Source organism: Balaenoptera acutorostrata, chromosome 18 (genome assembly GCF_949987535.1).
Source record: "Balaenoptera acutorostrata chromosome 18, mBalAcu1.1, whole genome shotgun sequence".
Taxonomy (NCBI): domain Eukaryota; kingdom Metazoa; phylum Chordata; class Mammalia; order Artiodactyla; family Balaenopteridae; genus Balaenoptera; species Balaenoptera acutorostrata.
Genome location: NC_080081.1, coordinates 18,097,227 through 18,114,295, shown reverse-complemented (window position 1 = coordinate 18,114,295; position 17,069 = coordinate 18,097,227). Strand labels below are relative to the sequence as shown.

At 36.0% G+C, this 17,069-nt stretch overlaps 1 protein-coding gene across 1 annotated transcript in view; it reads left to right on the top strand.

Annotated features, from left to right (window-relative positions):
* Nucleotides 1-17,069, top strand: part of GPC5 (glypican 5) — a 658,111-nt gene that overhangs the window by 243,981 nt on the left and 397,061 nt on the right. The window lies entirely within an intron of this gene.

The following is a 17,069-nucleotide window of genomic DNA, read 5'->3' as shown; positions in this document are numbered from 1 at the left end:
TCACAGGTCACCATAACAAATATAATAATAATGAAAAAGTTTGAAATACTGCAAGAATTCCCAAAATGTGACACAGAGACACAAGGGAGCAAATGCTGTTGGAAAAACGGTGTTGATGGATTTGATTGACCCAGGGTTGCCACAAACCTTCAGTTTGTAAAAAACCCCACAGTATCTGCAAAGTGCAATAAGTGAAGCACAATAAAACGAGGTCTGCCTGTATAAACAAAGTTGTGTTCATCATCAGACAGAGAGAGGGAATCAAGAAGGATCTAGATTTTTAGATACTCTAATCAATGAAATGATTACTTTCTTATAGGCAGTAAAAAATAATGTACTAAACTGAAATATATCTAAGGAAGTTAGATAATTTTCTTATTTTCTTTGCTTTTTCATTTTGATACTCTCCTTTTGGGAGAGAATATAAAATACCAAATGCTTTCCAAAATCATTTTCCCCCATTTCCTCTGATTTGTGAGATGTACTAAGTCTGTGCTTGGACTTCCCACTGGGCAACAGCACTGGTATTAGCGGGAAAGGAGAACAGAGGACAGAGCAGATCAGCTAAAGAAACACTTGCAGAGCACCTCCTATGGACCAGCCCAGAGATACTTGCTAGGGATACCGTCATCCTGCTCCCAAGAAGCTCACAGCTGAGTTGGGAAGACCAAAGAATGAACAAAGGATAACGATGCAATAAAAAAGTACTCCTGGGCAGGTATTGCCTCATGTGTGCACAATTCCAAGTGGGTAAGTGTTTCTGTGCTAAGTGACAGTTCTGCCCCTCTGCATTCCTCCTTCCAAGCCCCAAAGAAACAAGTGTGACTTTTTCCTGTGCCAGAGTTTATGATCTGATTTTTACATTTTCCCCCCTTCCAACCATGAGACTGAATATTAGGACTATTTTATGAAGAAATAAAAGCACTTCTCATTAAATAGTATAATCATAACATTTTATTCCACAGATTTCATGTGCAAATCTCTAAAGAATCACTTCATCAACCTTGTGATTGTGTTATTATACAAGTGTAAATGTGATTTATGTACCGGACATGGGGAAGAAAATTTAAGAGCAGATGAGAGTTTCATTCAGCGCTTATGTATTTCTTATTTTATTTATTAAGAGAAACTAGTAGGCTGTCTGATAGGTACTATTCAAGGTCCTTTCAAACGCTTAACTGATGCTAATGTTGACTCTATGAAGTAGACATATTGCTGTTTTATAAAGAGGGGAACAAGGACAAGGAAAAGTTAAATAACTTGCCTGAAGTCCAGGTGATAGGTGGCAAAGCCAGAACCGGAACCAAGGCAATGGCTGTGCAATGTACACAGTGGCTTCTACACAGTTACGTGGATGTGTAAGTTGGAGATTACTAGTGCTTCAGCCCCTGGGCACACACTTTCTTTTAGTATCCAGATGAAGTGTGTTAAATCCTTACATAATTTCTTATAATAAACTCAAGACCCACCCCACTATTTGTAAGTGTTCCCAGAGAATTTAGGTTCATGTCACCACTTCCGGCTCCAGGTTCCAACCCCTGCTGACACCTTGACAGCTGTCTACTTTCTTCCTTCCTGAAGGGACTGTCCCTTCTTCACTGCCACATCGCAGGAGCAGAGAAGTTGACACTTTCTCCTTCAACCCTCCCAGTACATCATTAACTCACTTGAGCTTTACTGAAAGTTTGGGGATAGTGGGGTGCCTACGAGCATAAAGCAGAAACTTCTGTTTCTAGACACTTCAGAATCATTCCTGTCAGTGGAAATTTCTTCCCAAGTCCTTTCATAATCCCTTGCAACATCTTGCCATTTTGCCTGAGACACTTCTTTTCACACATTGCTTCCAAACTGGAGCAGGCAGGGACCACCCCAAATTGCTATCCCTTTATTTTGCAGAAAATTTTCTAATATTTATTTTACTTTTTCTTCCACCTAGATGAATCCAGGGGACCTTGCACTTCACAATGAAAAATACAATAATGGTGCTTTTTACTATCCAGATAGATCTGAACATCTGAATGGTGAATCAGAACAGTCAATGACTGTTGACTTTTTTCCCAGGAACTATTTTTATAACATGAAAAAAATTGTTAGGTAGGAAAAGAAGACCTAATGGGCATATAGGGACCGAAATGGAATAAAACACAAGGTGTCTCCTTATACAAGTTAAATATACTTAAATTTGCAGTAAGCACAGTGATTTAACAAAGAAACCATAAGATATATACCTTTGACGCATTGAATTCACAATTCTCTGACTTAAGAGTTTAGAGTGTTTGGCTATATTGGAGAAAGGACTACCATAGTAACATTTAATTTTTTGCTCAATAAACAATTATTTTATACCCATTATGCTTCAGGCCTGGTGCTCAGAAAGAGAAGGATGTGATGAATAAAGTATGGTCCTTGACCTCACAAGCTGTAGATCTGGTGGGTCACACAGGAACATAAGCACATATTTAGAAAGTAGTGTATTATGTATCATGTACAAAGTGATAGGTACACAGTGGTGTAACATAGAATCTACAGCTAGCAGCCTGATTGGGTCAGGGAAAGTAATGCATAAGATGCCCTTTGCTCTGAAGGATGAGTGTAAGTGTTCCAGGGAAAAAAGGGTAGAAGAGGAAAGGGAATGTGTGAAGGCTTGGAAAAGCAAAACGGCATCACATCTCTGTGTTCTGAGCGTCCACTTTGTGTGTGTTGAAAGCAGAAGGGGATTGGAGGTAGAAAGAAGGGAGGGAGATGAGTGGCCAAGATGAGAGTGGAAAATAGGTCAGGCTCCACACAAGAAAGAACATTGTATATCCCACTCCAGGTTTTAGACTTTTAGAAACACCAAGGCCAGGTTTTACAATGCTTGTTAAAAACACAGATTTCCGGACTCCATCCCGATCTACTGAATCTAAATGTCTTGAATGAATCAGAAACCAGAAGAAACTTTCATGCGTATTAGGGTTTAAGAAACTCTGCTGTAAGAAATGGGAGCCTTTAGCTAATTCAGTGTTGCAGAATGCTAGGTCATACCTAGCACCGCAGACCCATATACTATAGAGTATATTGTATGTGTATTTAGAAACATAATGAAATAAATTAGTTTTTATATAGCTTGAAAGCTGTACGGTACCCTAGGTGGCAATTTGGAGTAGTTTAACTAGAAGAAATTATATGTGTCTACTAAAATATCATCGGTAAAACTTTACCAAGTGTTTTTTTTTTCTTTTATTCCCTCCCTCATGCACAATAAATCCTGTCTGAATAATTTACTCATTCTGGAACATTAAAACAGGCTTTGTGCTTTGAGGCTAACAAACGATTTTCTTAACTATAATGAGGCTTTTGAAAATGCTTTGCCACAAAATTTACGCGGGGGAAAATGTGGCTTTATTTAAACTTCCAAGCTTGTGTTAATGGTTTTGATGAGAAGCTGTTCTGTGGTCTGGTTAGAGCAGGGAGTGAGCTGGCCCTTTGCTTCCTGAGGTCTAAGAGGGAGCAGTACTCTTGAAGGCTGTTGACAGGATCAAGAACACAATCTGTGTATTTGTTTAAAACACTTCACTGCAGATGAGCAGGGAACAGCTTGTGTATGTGGAAGTGGAATCTGAATTAAAATTGAACATAGAAGAACAAAATGAAGTGCAGTAATGACAAGTGTAAACTACAACATGAACCAAGTAGGAAAAGCTGTTGCAATAAATAATGCTAATATTGTATTAGAGTTCACTGTAAAAAGATATAAGAAGCATCATGGCTAATAGATTCAGAATGAAAGAAATATACTGGGATTTAGAAGGATGAGTGCAATACAGAGGAAATATGACTCAGTCCTCCTATTAAGGCTCAACATTGATTAGTATCTTCCTAAATGATGGGTTCTACTTTTTAATGCTTTTCAAACGTATGCCTATACCACACAGAAGCTATAATCAATTCCCAATAAAACAAATGAAAGAAAGAAAAAGAAATAGATTTTAACTCTAGCTTTATGACATTTGATGCATTAGCTACAAGGGTACTATGTTTTGACTGAATTAAACATGGCAGTGGAGCATGAGAAAGGTTCTAGAACTTCTTTATCTGAAAGGCTTAATTGTATTTGTTTATTTTTAATAGGAGAGAGCTTAAAGTCCCTGAACTGATTATGGGGCATTTGAGAGATGAATTTTAGCACACCTATCATATTTTTTGTGTTCTTGGTACACTGGTATTCCAAACGCTTTGACCTTGTTTGGTAAAATTGTAGCAATAAGCTTTACCAGTTTTATTTAACACATATTTGGGGGGTGCATTTGGTAGATTTTCATAAATAAAATCCATATTATGTCCAAAGTCATATCTTTGAAATCATAATTATTTAAATTTTAGATTTCTAAAGATATCTTTGGAAGCACAATTTAAAAAATTACATTTCCAGCAAATTTGTAAAGGGCTGTTAGCATCCTATAGGTAAATCACATAATTGTTACATCCTATGCTTTCTGCTTTTGACTATGTTACTATTGGAATATTTTTCTGATAACATCTATGAAAGTAGGAATGGATGTTGTAGCAAAGCAGACTCTTCTCGGTCTGATTGATTTTGTGCTTTATAACCCATTTCAGTTATCAGAAAGTATTGCAATTTTTCCTCCTGCTATTTGCAAAGAAGGTAATGGTCTAAAAGATTGCCTGCCTTCTGAGGGAGTTACTCTCTTGTCAAGGTAGAAAGAGTATATTAATTAAACTACCCGTAACTTTGGAGTGGATACTTTCAATCCATTTCTTTCTCTGTTTGCTGGCCTGTAACCATAGGAAGCGCTCAAACATGACACTTGGCAACACAATCCAGCAGATCTGGAGGGCCATGGCTAGGATGTTCTAAAATCAAGAGATTACAGGGGGGAATTAAATTTTTTTTTTTTTTTTTTTAGTTTCCTAATATTATAACATAAGGTGGTTAGACCTCATCAATATTTTACTTTAGTGTGAATTTATATAATGACTGTTTTTGTATTGCTCAGTGAAATTCCTTAGCCATTACTATAAAGCTAATAGAAACAAACAAATGTATTTTTAACACTGTACGGTGGGAAAATATCCCAGGAACCATAAAATGGGGAAGATGTAAGATGCTAAGATACATATTTGTACTTCACTATTTGGGGAAAACAAATCCATGAAAATTCTCTAGAAGAGTATATAAATTAAAGATATTTCTTAGACCAATAAATATGATCAATGACTTGCAGTGATTTGACGTAATGAGATAAATAAATGCAATTAAATATAGTGACAGGGAACTTCCCTAGTGGCACAGTGGTTAAGAATCTGCCTGCCAATGCAGGGGACACAGGTTCGAGCCTTGGTCCGGGAAGATCCCACACGGAGCAACTAAGTCCGTGCGCCACAACTACTGAGCCTGTGCTCTAGAGCCTGCGTGCCACAACTACTGAAGCCCGCGCACCTAGAGCCCATGCTCCACAACGAGAGAAGCCACTGCAATGAGAAGCCTGCGCACCGCAGTGAAGAGTAGCCCCCGCTCGCCACAACTAGAGAAAGCCCACAGGCAGCAACGAAGACCCAATGCAGCCAAAAAATAAATAAATAAATAATAAATAAATAAATATAATGACAGAGTAAATTGAACCACCACTATTTAGAGAATACTCTCAGTATTAGATGGGAATCATTTGCTTTTGTGAGTTTGTGGATTATATAGAGCTGACTTTAAAAGGGAAGACTGAGGTCAGTATAGTTATGTAGTTAGAGGGACGGTAAATCCAATTGATTCATTTTTATTTAGAATGCCACATACTACTTGACAACAGGCTTTTCTAGCACCTGGATATCCTTTTAAGCATGTTTTAGAGATCCAGTAGTGTAAATAAAATTGCGTTGCTTTGCTCAGGTTTATGGGATTTGGACTTGGTCCTTGAGTGAACATTGTGTTTAAATAAATAGGTGAAAAGCAGGATGAAATAGGAATTAAAAGTCCCAGGACTTTGAGTCTGGATGCTTAGAAGGCTGATCCTAATATATGAAATAAGAAAGTCAGAAAGATGCTGAGAAAAGTAGAAGGGCATAGTAGGCAAAAAGAGATCCTGGTTGATGTTAGGCATTAAAAAATAGTTAGGAAGTGTTTGCTTCAGCAGCAATTCTCAAAGTGTCATCTGAGGCTCCTAAGATCTTTTCAGGATGTATAGGAGATCAAAACAATTTTCATAGTACTAAGACTTGCTTTGCCGATTTCTCTGTACTGGCTTTTGCATTCATAGTGCAAACACAATGGTGAACAAAACTGTTGGAGCTTTAGTACAAATTAGATTAGTGCCACCAAACTGTACTTGTAGTCGTTGTATTCTTTACATCTACAAAATTGCAGGAAAAAATAAATCCAGTTTCATTGAAAAATGTCCTGATGAAGCAGTAAAAATTATTAATTTTGTTAAATGTCGACCCTCAGTTATATATATTTTCCATACTCTATGTGATGACATGAAAATACATGAAGTCTGTCTTCTGCATACTGAATTATAATGGCTGTCTCTTTTAAAAATTAATTAATTTATTTTTGGCTGCGTTGGGTCTTCTTTGCTTCGCGCGGGCTTCCTCTAGTTGTGGCTAGCGGGGACTACTCTTCATTGCAGCGCGAGGGGTTCTCAATGCGGTGGCTTCTCTTGTTGCGGAGCACAGGCTGTAGGCACGCGGGCTTCAGTAGTTGTGACACGTGGGCTCAGTAGTTGTGGTGCACGGGCTTAGTTGCTCCGCGGCATGTGGGATCTTCCCAGACCAGGGCTCGAACTCGTGTCCCCTGCATTGGTAGGAAGATTCCTAATCCCTGCACCATCAGGGAAGTCCTATAATGGCTGTTTTGATGAAAGGCACTTACACAGTTTGAATTGCAAGCTGAACTAGCCACTTTTTATTCTGAACACATTTTTTTCATGAAAAAAAATGATTGACAGACAAAATATGATGATTTAGACCTGGGTACCTGGCAGACATTTTCTCAAAGTTGACCAAGATGAGCCAGCCACTTCAAGAAAACATCTTACAGTGTTGTTGCCGGTGCTTAACATTTGACCTTTCAAGAGAAAATTGGAATTTTAGAAAACTTACAGCTGTCACCATAAACTTGAAAGTTTCCTAATACTTACAGATATGATGACCTGTGTCAGCATTGGGAAAATATGAATAATGCATGAACCAATATTTTTCAAATGTCAGTGCATAAGTTACAAAATCATGCATGGATAACCAAACCATTTATAGTGAAATACAGACCAATAGGACATTGCAATTAAGTACTTGTCAGGTTTCGGTCAAGCACTTAATTACGTCAAAGAAGAATGTTAATTATCCGGAAAGATGATTACATATATCATCATACAAGTTGCCTTCCTTTGGCAACTGCATGTATGTATGTGGCTGGATTTTTTCATATATCTCAACCAAAACTGCATATTGTAACAAATTCAATCCAGAAGCAGATATGAGAATCTAGCTCTTTTTGATTATTAAGCCAGATATTAATGAAATTTGCAATAATATAAAATAATGCCACTCTCACACTAACATTTTTTGTTTTGGAAAATAGTTTTTTTTTTTTTTTTTTGCAAAATATATACTTTATTGTAATGTAGTAAGTTTGTTATGATTATTTTTAAGTGTACTTAGTAAATATTTTAAAATAATTACCAATTTTTATTTTTAAAATAATATATATTTATAAATGTAACCCTCCAAGATAAAAGCTCTACAGGTTTCTCAATAACTTGTAAGAATGTAAAGCAGCCTGAGAACAAAAACTTTGGGAATCACTGAGCAATGTATGTAAATTTCAGAGTCATCAGCTTAGGGGTTTCACGTACTGTTATTTGAGTGGTGTTATATTGAACAAGGTCATATGGAACAGGAACCATGGCTTTGAAAAATCTGGCCTAGGATTTAGAGGAACGAGTGAAAGAAAAAATAAATGTACTCATATAGGATGTAAGAGAATCAATATCATCAGATTTCAAGGCTAGAGTAACCAGGAGAGTGTGAGCCCTGAGAAGAACATTGCATTTGGTTAGGAAGAGGTTGCTAGAGACCTCTGAACCATGTCAGTGGCTCAGGACAACCCCTGATCTGACCCAATCAGTTATTTCTGCCTGTCCGAACCTTCCACCCTTCCCTAATGGAACTTGAGGACTGTTACCAGCAACGATCCCTATTTCCTCAACCTTTATCTCTGAACGGAACTTGACTTCCTTGTTCTAACTAAATCCTGGTGCATCTTCCTTTACAGTCTCTTCAAATATAAACTTTTTTTTTTTTTTGGAAGGTTGGATGTGGTAAAAGAGCAAGCAGTTTTTATTTCCTTCTCCACATGTCTTTGGTGATAAAGATCTTACATGGTATTCTTTTCAGAGATAAGGATGAATTTTTCAGTTAATAATTCCAAACATTAGAAAATACGCAGCTATTTGACTCCAACACAACACATGTAGGGCCTTCTCTTCATTTATTTTTGCTATAGTAATAGTAATAGTGTTGGTTAATGGTATTAGTTAATTTCCAAAAAGAGGAATAATTATAGTAGCTAATTTGGATTATTCCACATAATGGCTCAATGTGCTAAATTAACAATGAAATCTTTGCATTTTATTCAGGTATATAAATAAAGTTTTGTTTTGTTTTCTTTGGGGCTTAATACATACCAAACATCCCAATTTCTAATAATTTAAATAGACTTTCAGTGTATTTAAAAAGAGACCATATATCCTAAAGGTTCAGAACCCAAACTCTGGAGCCAGGAAGCTTGGATTTAAATCCATACACTTTCTATGTAAACCTTGAGAAATTCACTTACATTTTTGGTGCTTCAGCTTGATCATCTTTAAAATGGGAATAATAATAGCAATAATAATAATTATTTCTATTATTGTTCTTCTAATTATTGTTATTATTAAGAGTACTCACACTATGAGTTGGAAAATCAAGTGAATTAATTTACCAAAAGAACTTAATGAAACATCTAGCTTATGATAAGCAAGTACATGGCAGAAATGAGGGATTATTATTATTATGATTCTTTAATGTATTTCGAGCACTTTCCACCTACAGGCACTATGCAAGTATGTAGCATGTACAAATTCATTTAACTCTCACAGCCACCCTATGAAATAGGTACCATTACTCTATTTATTTTCTGATGAGAATAAATGAGGCATATGGAAATTAAGAAGTTTACAGTCACGCAACTAGTATTTAACTAGAGTGGACTTGAACCTAAACCTATCAGAATGTATTGAGCTCCTGTGGGCCAAGGGTTGGGAGATATAAAGCTGAACAGGACAAGATCCCCCTCTCAAGGGACCCATGACCCCTCAGAAAAGGCAGGAGGTTACAGCGATTCATAAAATGTTTTCTAGCACAGGATGTAAACGTAAGAGGAGGGAGAGTTCACCAGGTATCACCCTATACTTACCCTATCCCACAATCAGAACAGGCACTATCACATACATTTTATTAAAGATAAAATTGATGTTTAGGGAAGTTAAGTGGCTCATTCAATTGGTATATGAAAGAGTCTAGGCTAGAATCATTGCCTCCTGAGTTTGCTAGTCAAAGGTAGACATTTTTGGTCTTCCATGATCAGTATTGTAATAGGCTGAATACTGGCCTCCAGAGATATCAGGGACTAATCCCTGGACTTGTAAATGTTACTTATAAGGAAACAAGGTCTTTGCAGATGTGACTAAATCAAGGATATTGCAATGGGGAGTTATCCTGAAATATCTGAGTGAGCCCTAGATGCTCAAATATGTCCTTAAGAGAGGGAGGCAAAGGAGATTTGAGATGTACACAAAAAAGACAGTGTGACTGTGGAGTCAGAGACTGGAGTTACTTATCCACAAGCCAGCAGCCCCCAGAAGCCAGCGGAGGGAAGGAACAGTCTGTTCTAGAGTTTCTGGAAGGAGCTCAGCTTACCCTATCTTGATTTCAGCCCAGTGGTTCTGATTTTTCTTACTTTTGTCATCCAGAATGGTGAGAGAATAAGTTTCTATTGTTTTAGCCTACTAAATTTGTGGTAATTTGCTACAGCACTCATAGGAAACTAATAGAAGTGTTCTCCATGGTTGGAGGAGTTGTGTGTTCCTTTATCCACATTGTTGCTCCCCTTCTCCTCAAAAAAATTCCCCTTGGCACCTGCCAAAAGACTCACAACCTGCTAGCACTGTACTAGTAGTAGTACTAGTAGCTAGTATGTACTACTACATACTGTCATTTATCAGATTTCTGGTTATCGTCTCTAACCAACTCAAGATTTTATTACTGACTTTCTTTCCCTTAATTTCTCTTGCCATCATTCTTTTCTACCTCAGTCTCCACTGATCTATCCAATATTCTGGCCTCCACAAACGCCCTAGGTCACATTATTTTTCTTATTCAAGGAATATTCTCCCACAGTTCCCATGCCCCCTCCTCAGTCATCAATTTTCATTTGTCTATCAAAGTACTCCTCTCAGCAAATGAACATCCAGTAAATTCTCCACCCTCAAAAAAACCAGAAACCTTTGACCTCATATATCCCTTGGGCATCGGCCTTGGTTCTCTACATCCGTTACAGGAAACATTCGCAAGAGCGTTGTCTATAGTTGCTTCAATTCCTGTTCTCTTTTGTGCTCACATTCTGCTGAGGTAGATCTTGTCAATGTCAGTAAGAGCGTCTCTCTTGTCAGTTTCCATGGTCAATTGTTATTCCTCATCTCAGTTGACCTCTTAATAGCATTGAGATGATGGATTACTTTCTTCTACTGGAATCACTTTCTTCCCTTGGTTTCTTGCACACTCTGCTTTCCTGATTTTCTCTTTCCTTCACTGCCTTCTTATTCCCATTCTTTCTGCTGGCTACCCTCCTTTTCCTGAACCTCTGCACTCTTCCCAATCTTCTCTCTTTGGGTTATTTCATCCAGCACCATGACTCATCAGTCTCAGATCTATATCACCAACCTCAACTTTTCCCCCGAGCCAAATTATAATCGTTTTATCTAACTGTGTATTGATAAACATCATTCACATTTTTAATTGGCATTATCAACCTTAACATGTCCAAAATAGAACTTGTAATTTCTAACTCACACCATAAACGTAGTGCATCCATAGTCTTGCTTATCTGAGTTAACGGCACCAGTGTACGTCCAGCTGCTGAGGTACAGACTTCAGAATTTTCCTTCATTTATCCATTTCCTCTACACCCTACACTTGCTGTACAACAGTAAATCCTTTTGGCTATTCTTCAGTACCTATGGCCAGTGCCATCACTTTTTGCAAGTTGGCCCATGACCGCTGTAGTCCAGCCTTCAGTGCCTGTCACTCATCTTATTACTTATGTTACTGAAGCCCGTTCCCTGGACTCCCTGCTTTCAGTCATGCCCCTGCCCCAACCCCTGCTCCACCCCTGTGGAGTTGATTCTCCACACAACAGCCACTGTGATCCTTTAATATGCAAACCAGATCACATTTCTGCATGTTTAAAATTATTCAGTAGCTTCCCATTTTACACATTAAGCCACCAAACCCCTTTCCATGGTTTTATGAGGCCGCTGTGATCTCTGCCTGCTTCTCTGACCTTTCCCTCCATCACTCACTGGTCTCCAATCACATTGACTTAACTTTTGTGTTTTCCAAAGTCAACAAGCTTTTCACAGCTCAGAACCTTGCATTCCAGCTCCTCTGAACCTGCAAATCACTCCCCCGTCCTCATGGCTGGGTCTGTTTCATCATTGAGGTCTCTGCTCTGCACTGATTTTATTAGTTACACAAGTGCTTAATTAAGTTTAAATTCTTTGAAAAATCATAAATTGACTTTTAGGAAATAAATGATTACAAAATGATATTAGAAATAGATGTGAAGCACCATGATGACCAAATTAATGGGGAGGGAAATGAGGAAGGAGAAAAGTTGAGAAAGCATTTTTCCATGCAGTGCTTATCCTAGGAGAACAGATTAATTACCAATATGTTAATTCTTGGTGATACAGATTAATATCACACTCACTACTTATTTGTATAGATGACTAATTTCTGAAGAATGATATTATAAATCATACTGCATAACATTTAAAGGTATGTCATTAAATTAATATTCTGGAAAACTTAACTACACATGAAAAAATTGAGGAAATATGCAAATGTCACAGGGGTGAATTCAGTATAAACATAGACTGGAGAAATAGGTAATTGCTTCTTATAATATCTGCAGAGTAGTTATAATGATCTTCTGATAATTAAATGAATTATTAAATGTGACTGTATTAAAATAATTGGAAGGCATTTTTGTAAAAAAAAAAGTAGGAGGAATTACAATTCATTCTAATGTGTGTGATAAAAACTGATTGAGAAATTGCTCTTTAAATGATCTAGCTATCTATTCATCTATCTATAATGCAGTACAGAGGGATACATAGTTTTTGGCACAAACTAGCTCTAATGTAGCAGGATAGTAATGAATTATCTGTTGCAGTAACAAAATCTGTGAGTTGAGAATTGTAATGCACAAATATGTAAATTTACTCTAAAAATTTCTCTTCAACACAGATACACATTGTAAAATCATCTGATTATCCATGGTTGATATGATTTAATCTTTCTTCATCTTTTTCATTGCTATGTTTGAGGATGTCTGTGGCCTTAAATTATAATAAGCACTTCAAATTTTGTATCTTAAAATGTTCACATATAGAAAATTATAAAAAATATGAAAAGGGTCATAAAACGTCTGTTCACGTCATGCTGGGGAGGTTACTATAACAGTTATTTCATGATCATTAGTTTTGAAATCAACTTAATCTTTAAAGCAATAAAAGCCCCATAAATATTGTTTCTCCCGTTGCAAAAAACCTACCTGCATGTAAATCTTCACTGACTTTTCAATGTGTCAAATTTGATTTCAAATCAATATCACCTGATTTTTTTCTCCACCAGTTTTATTTAAATTTAAATCCTTGATTTAAGCATCAGTAGTTCTTTGTACCTATAATAAAATGTCTCTAAAGGGGATGTGGGCTGGAAAAAATTAATATAAAGTTTCTAGTCATAGGTGTTTTGCTGTTAAATTTTCACAGAATGTTAATGTTGAACATTTAAGTAGATGCATGGACACCAAGGGGGGAAAGTGGCGGGAGGGTGGTGGTGGGATGAATTGGGAGATTGGGATTGACATGTATACACTGATGTGTATAAAATGGATAACTAATAAGAACCTGCTGTATAAAAAATAAATAAATAAAATTTTTTAAAAAAAGGAAATTTAAGTAGATGCAGATAAACTTCATGCATTCCAAATTCACTTTCTACTTAATGAGATAATACATAAATTAATTTTCTCATAATGCTGGGAGAAATTATGTTTTTATTCAGTCAGTAATTAGAGTGTAGCTTTTAATTCAATCTACCACTCTGAGGCATTAAAAGGATAGTTGGAAGTTTCTTGCCTTGATAGACTTGATCTGATATCACTGAAAAGAAGAGCTTATTGAAATTCTCAATGGAAAAACAACAAAAAGATCATTTTCCCTAGGCTATTTCTTAAATTCCTTAAGCAAACCTAACAAATGTTTATTCTAAATATATGTTACAATTTTAGGCACATCAATAAAAAGCTATTATTTGTATAGCTTGAGTAAGGGGTATTTTTTATTTATTAAAACTTTGTAATCAAAGCAACTGTATAGTTTCTCTTTAATAATTAAGTAGATATGATTAATTATTCAGCACCCAACCTACCTTGGATTTATAAACGCTGGTTTTGTATGTCAGTTATTCTTTTTCAGAACTGCAAGATATTTTGTTCATTTGACAATTCTTTTGACAAGTTTAAATTCTTGTTAAAATCATAATGTTAATTCCATAAAATGACAGCACTCAACTTCATGGTAAACATAGTAGGAGAACAAAATGATAGTTTAGCAAATTCAGAATTAATACAAACAACTAATTTTTAGTAAATTCAACTTCTGATTTTATGAACTTTTCAGACAAAATTACTAACAAAGTTATCCAATTAGCTGGCTTCTAGATTGTTCAGTTACTGATATGTGTTTATATATTAAAATTTATGAAGTTATTAGGTCCAAAGATTCATAAAAGTATGTTTATTCCTAAGCATTGAAGAATCAAATGTATATGTTATAGAACAACAGTTCTCACCATTGACTGAATTTAAGAAACGTTTATTGATAGAATCACAAATAGACACATTCAAAAATACATACGTAACATGTTTAGGGAATTCAATTAACTGGAGTATGTCAATATCAGATTTAACACAGATTGAAAGAAAAATCCTTATATTGTGATGGGTTAATAGCATAGTGAAAAACTGTTGTAGAATAAATCTATTTTTAGAAGCCATTTGTGTTCAGTATTTAATCAGATGTTGATATCTGAGAGTGTGCAATCTCTTATTCAAAGTGTAGTAAAATCAATATATAGTTAAGAAAACTAAAATTTTAATATATATAATATGAAGGGAAAGATTTTAAATGTTGCTGTAATATGACTTTTTAATTTTTACCAGATTTTTAGTTATTTTGTTTAAAAAATAAAACTAAATCAGAGGATAGTCTGAAGTAAAGATTGTAGACCTTTTCAGAAATCTATTTTTTAATTATTAACTCAAACAGTAGTCAACTTAGTTTATTGCCAATAGTGCACAGCAGCCTTGTAAAGAAATAACAATATTTAGAAATACTATCCTCATTTTTATTTTGAATGGATGCTTCTAAATATTAAATATATTTTTAATATTGCTTTCATAAAATAAACTTGTAAAACCTACTAGTTATAGCATCTGAAAAGATAAATCCCATATATTCCTGAGTCATTGTAAATTATAACTTAATGGGAATGGAATTTATAAAGAAACACTTTATTTTTTACTTAAAAATTTTTTTTTTCAAATTGTGTGTTTGAACTTCATTTAGAGTTGGCAGGAATCAGATGGAATGCTTGTATTGCCTAGGGAAGCATTCTACATTAACTGTACAGGGAATCATATGGCAGGTATCAATGACACAAATGCAGCTATAGCACATACCTTAGAAAACCTGGTGGAAAGCATGTAAGAGTGCCCGTGATATATGGGTTTCTTTAAATCTATTCTTATCTTTAAAAAAACCCTAAATTGTTTGCAAACATTGCTATTTAACCATTATTGGTAAATAAAATCATTGCAACTTCACAATTCATAGCCACAAACAAATTGCTGAGAAAAAAAATGAGCCTGTATTATTGAAGAAAAAAATATAGTCTCAGCAGTTTTATTTTAGTTCCAACTGCAGAGGTTTAATTTCCTTTTCACACTCACTCCTGTTGGTCTGTGGAGACAGTGTAGTGGCTGAGATGCAGCTCTGGGGTCCGACTGTCATGGTGGAATGCTTGCATAGAGAACGTGTCTCAGATTACCTGCAACTGCAGTGTTTCAAAAACTGGCCAGATCAAAAGAATCACTGGGGCTGCTTGTCACATAGAAACTCCTGGACCAAGACAAATCTACTGAGTTGGAACTCCGGTGCAGAGACCCAGTGATCTGTAGTTTCCCCACACAGCCCAGGTAATCAGGCCAGTTGGGGAAACCTGGTGTTAATGCAGTCTCACTTGGCAGGGTAGCTAACCTGAATTGAAGGCTTCAGTCACCCTACTAATTCCATTCTTTCACACTTTCATTGAATACATAGTACGTGGCTTATTCTCTAGTGGGCACTGCAGAGGCGTGGGTAAACACAGGAGTCCTGCCTAGTTAACAATCTTGTTTGGAGTGGTCTGTGTTGCAATAGGGTTGCAACATCCTTTAAAGCTGTTGCCTTTGATTGTAGGGTAAGGGCACTTTCTTAGTTCCAGCTGCTATAACAGAATACAGTAGACTGGGTGGTTTATAAACAACAGAAATTTATCAGGGTACCGGCAGATGCCATGTCTGGTGAGAGCCCACTTCGTGGTTCACAGATGGACATCTTCTGGCCGTATCCCCGAGTGGCAGAACTAGCAAGGGAATACTCTGGGGTCTCTTTTGTAAGGTCATTAATCCCATTCATGAGGGCTCTGCCCTCACGACCTAATCACTTCCCAAAGGCCTCCACTTCCAAATACCATTACACTGGAAATTAAGTTTCCACATAAGAAGTTTTGGGGGGACACAAACATTTAGTCTATAGCATGCACCTTGAAATACCACACTAAAGCCGGGAACTCAAGAGGAGTCAGTCTTGGAATAGAATCAGAATACATGGTATTGTATTTTATCTGTCTGTGTTCTTTATGAAATTTTTTGTTTGTTTGTTTTTATGACATTATGGCATATTCATGACACAGTTTCACTTCATTAGTAGCTCTCCCTGCAACTCTGCTTTTATCATTTCATTTTATTCTACTGTTCATCTCTTTTTATAATATACCCAGTGGTTTGATTGCTGAATTATTGTGTGGTCTTTTACAACCTAATTTAAAATAACTGTAAGATTGGGGTTATGGGAGATAATTTTATTGATGAATTTTATAATTAATTATATATCGACACAGTCCAGTATCATATTTAGGCTAATTATAAAATGTAATTACTAGGATATCCAAGGTGGTTGGCTGCTGTCTAAAGCTATCATTTTGAAATACAATTTTCACTTGCTGATTACTACAACCTCCTTTAATTTGTGGATAAATCATTCTCTGTTCTTTCTGTGGAGAAATTGATTTGGAAGCATTCATTACAGAAGTAAGATAATAAAATATCCCACAGTAAAGTCTTTGAAGATAAGATGATTAAAACAACAGATGACAGTTCAGAAGGCGGTCACACACTTACTTATTTTCATCAGTTAATGCAAGTTATGATTTTCCCACTGCTTAACAAGATTTGACAATTTTAAGGATTGTTTAATCATGAAATGGTTTATTTTCTTTTTAATTTGAACATTCTAGAAGCCTGACAATTCTCAGGTTTCCCTTTGGGAATTTAACCTCTCTTTGTAGTAACTAGTCTATAATCTACTAATTTTCATTCTGAAAAAAGAAAAGAAAAAAGAGAAATCATAAAAATACAGTAAGTGTTG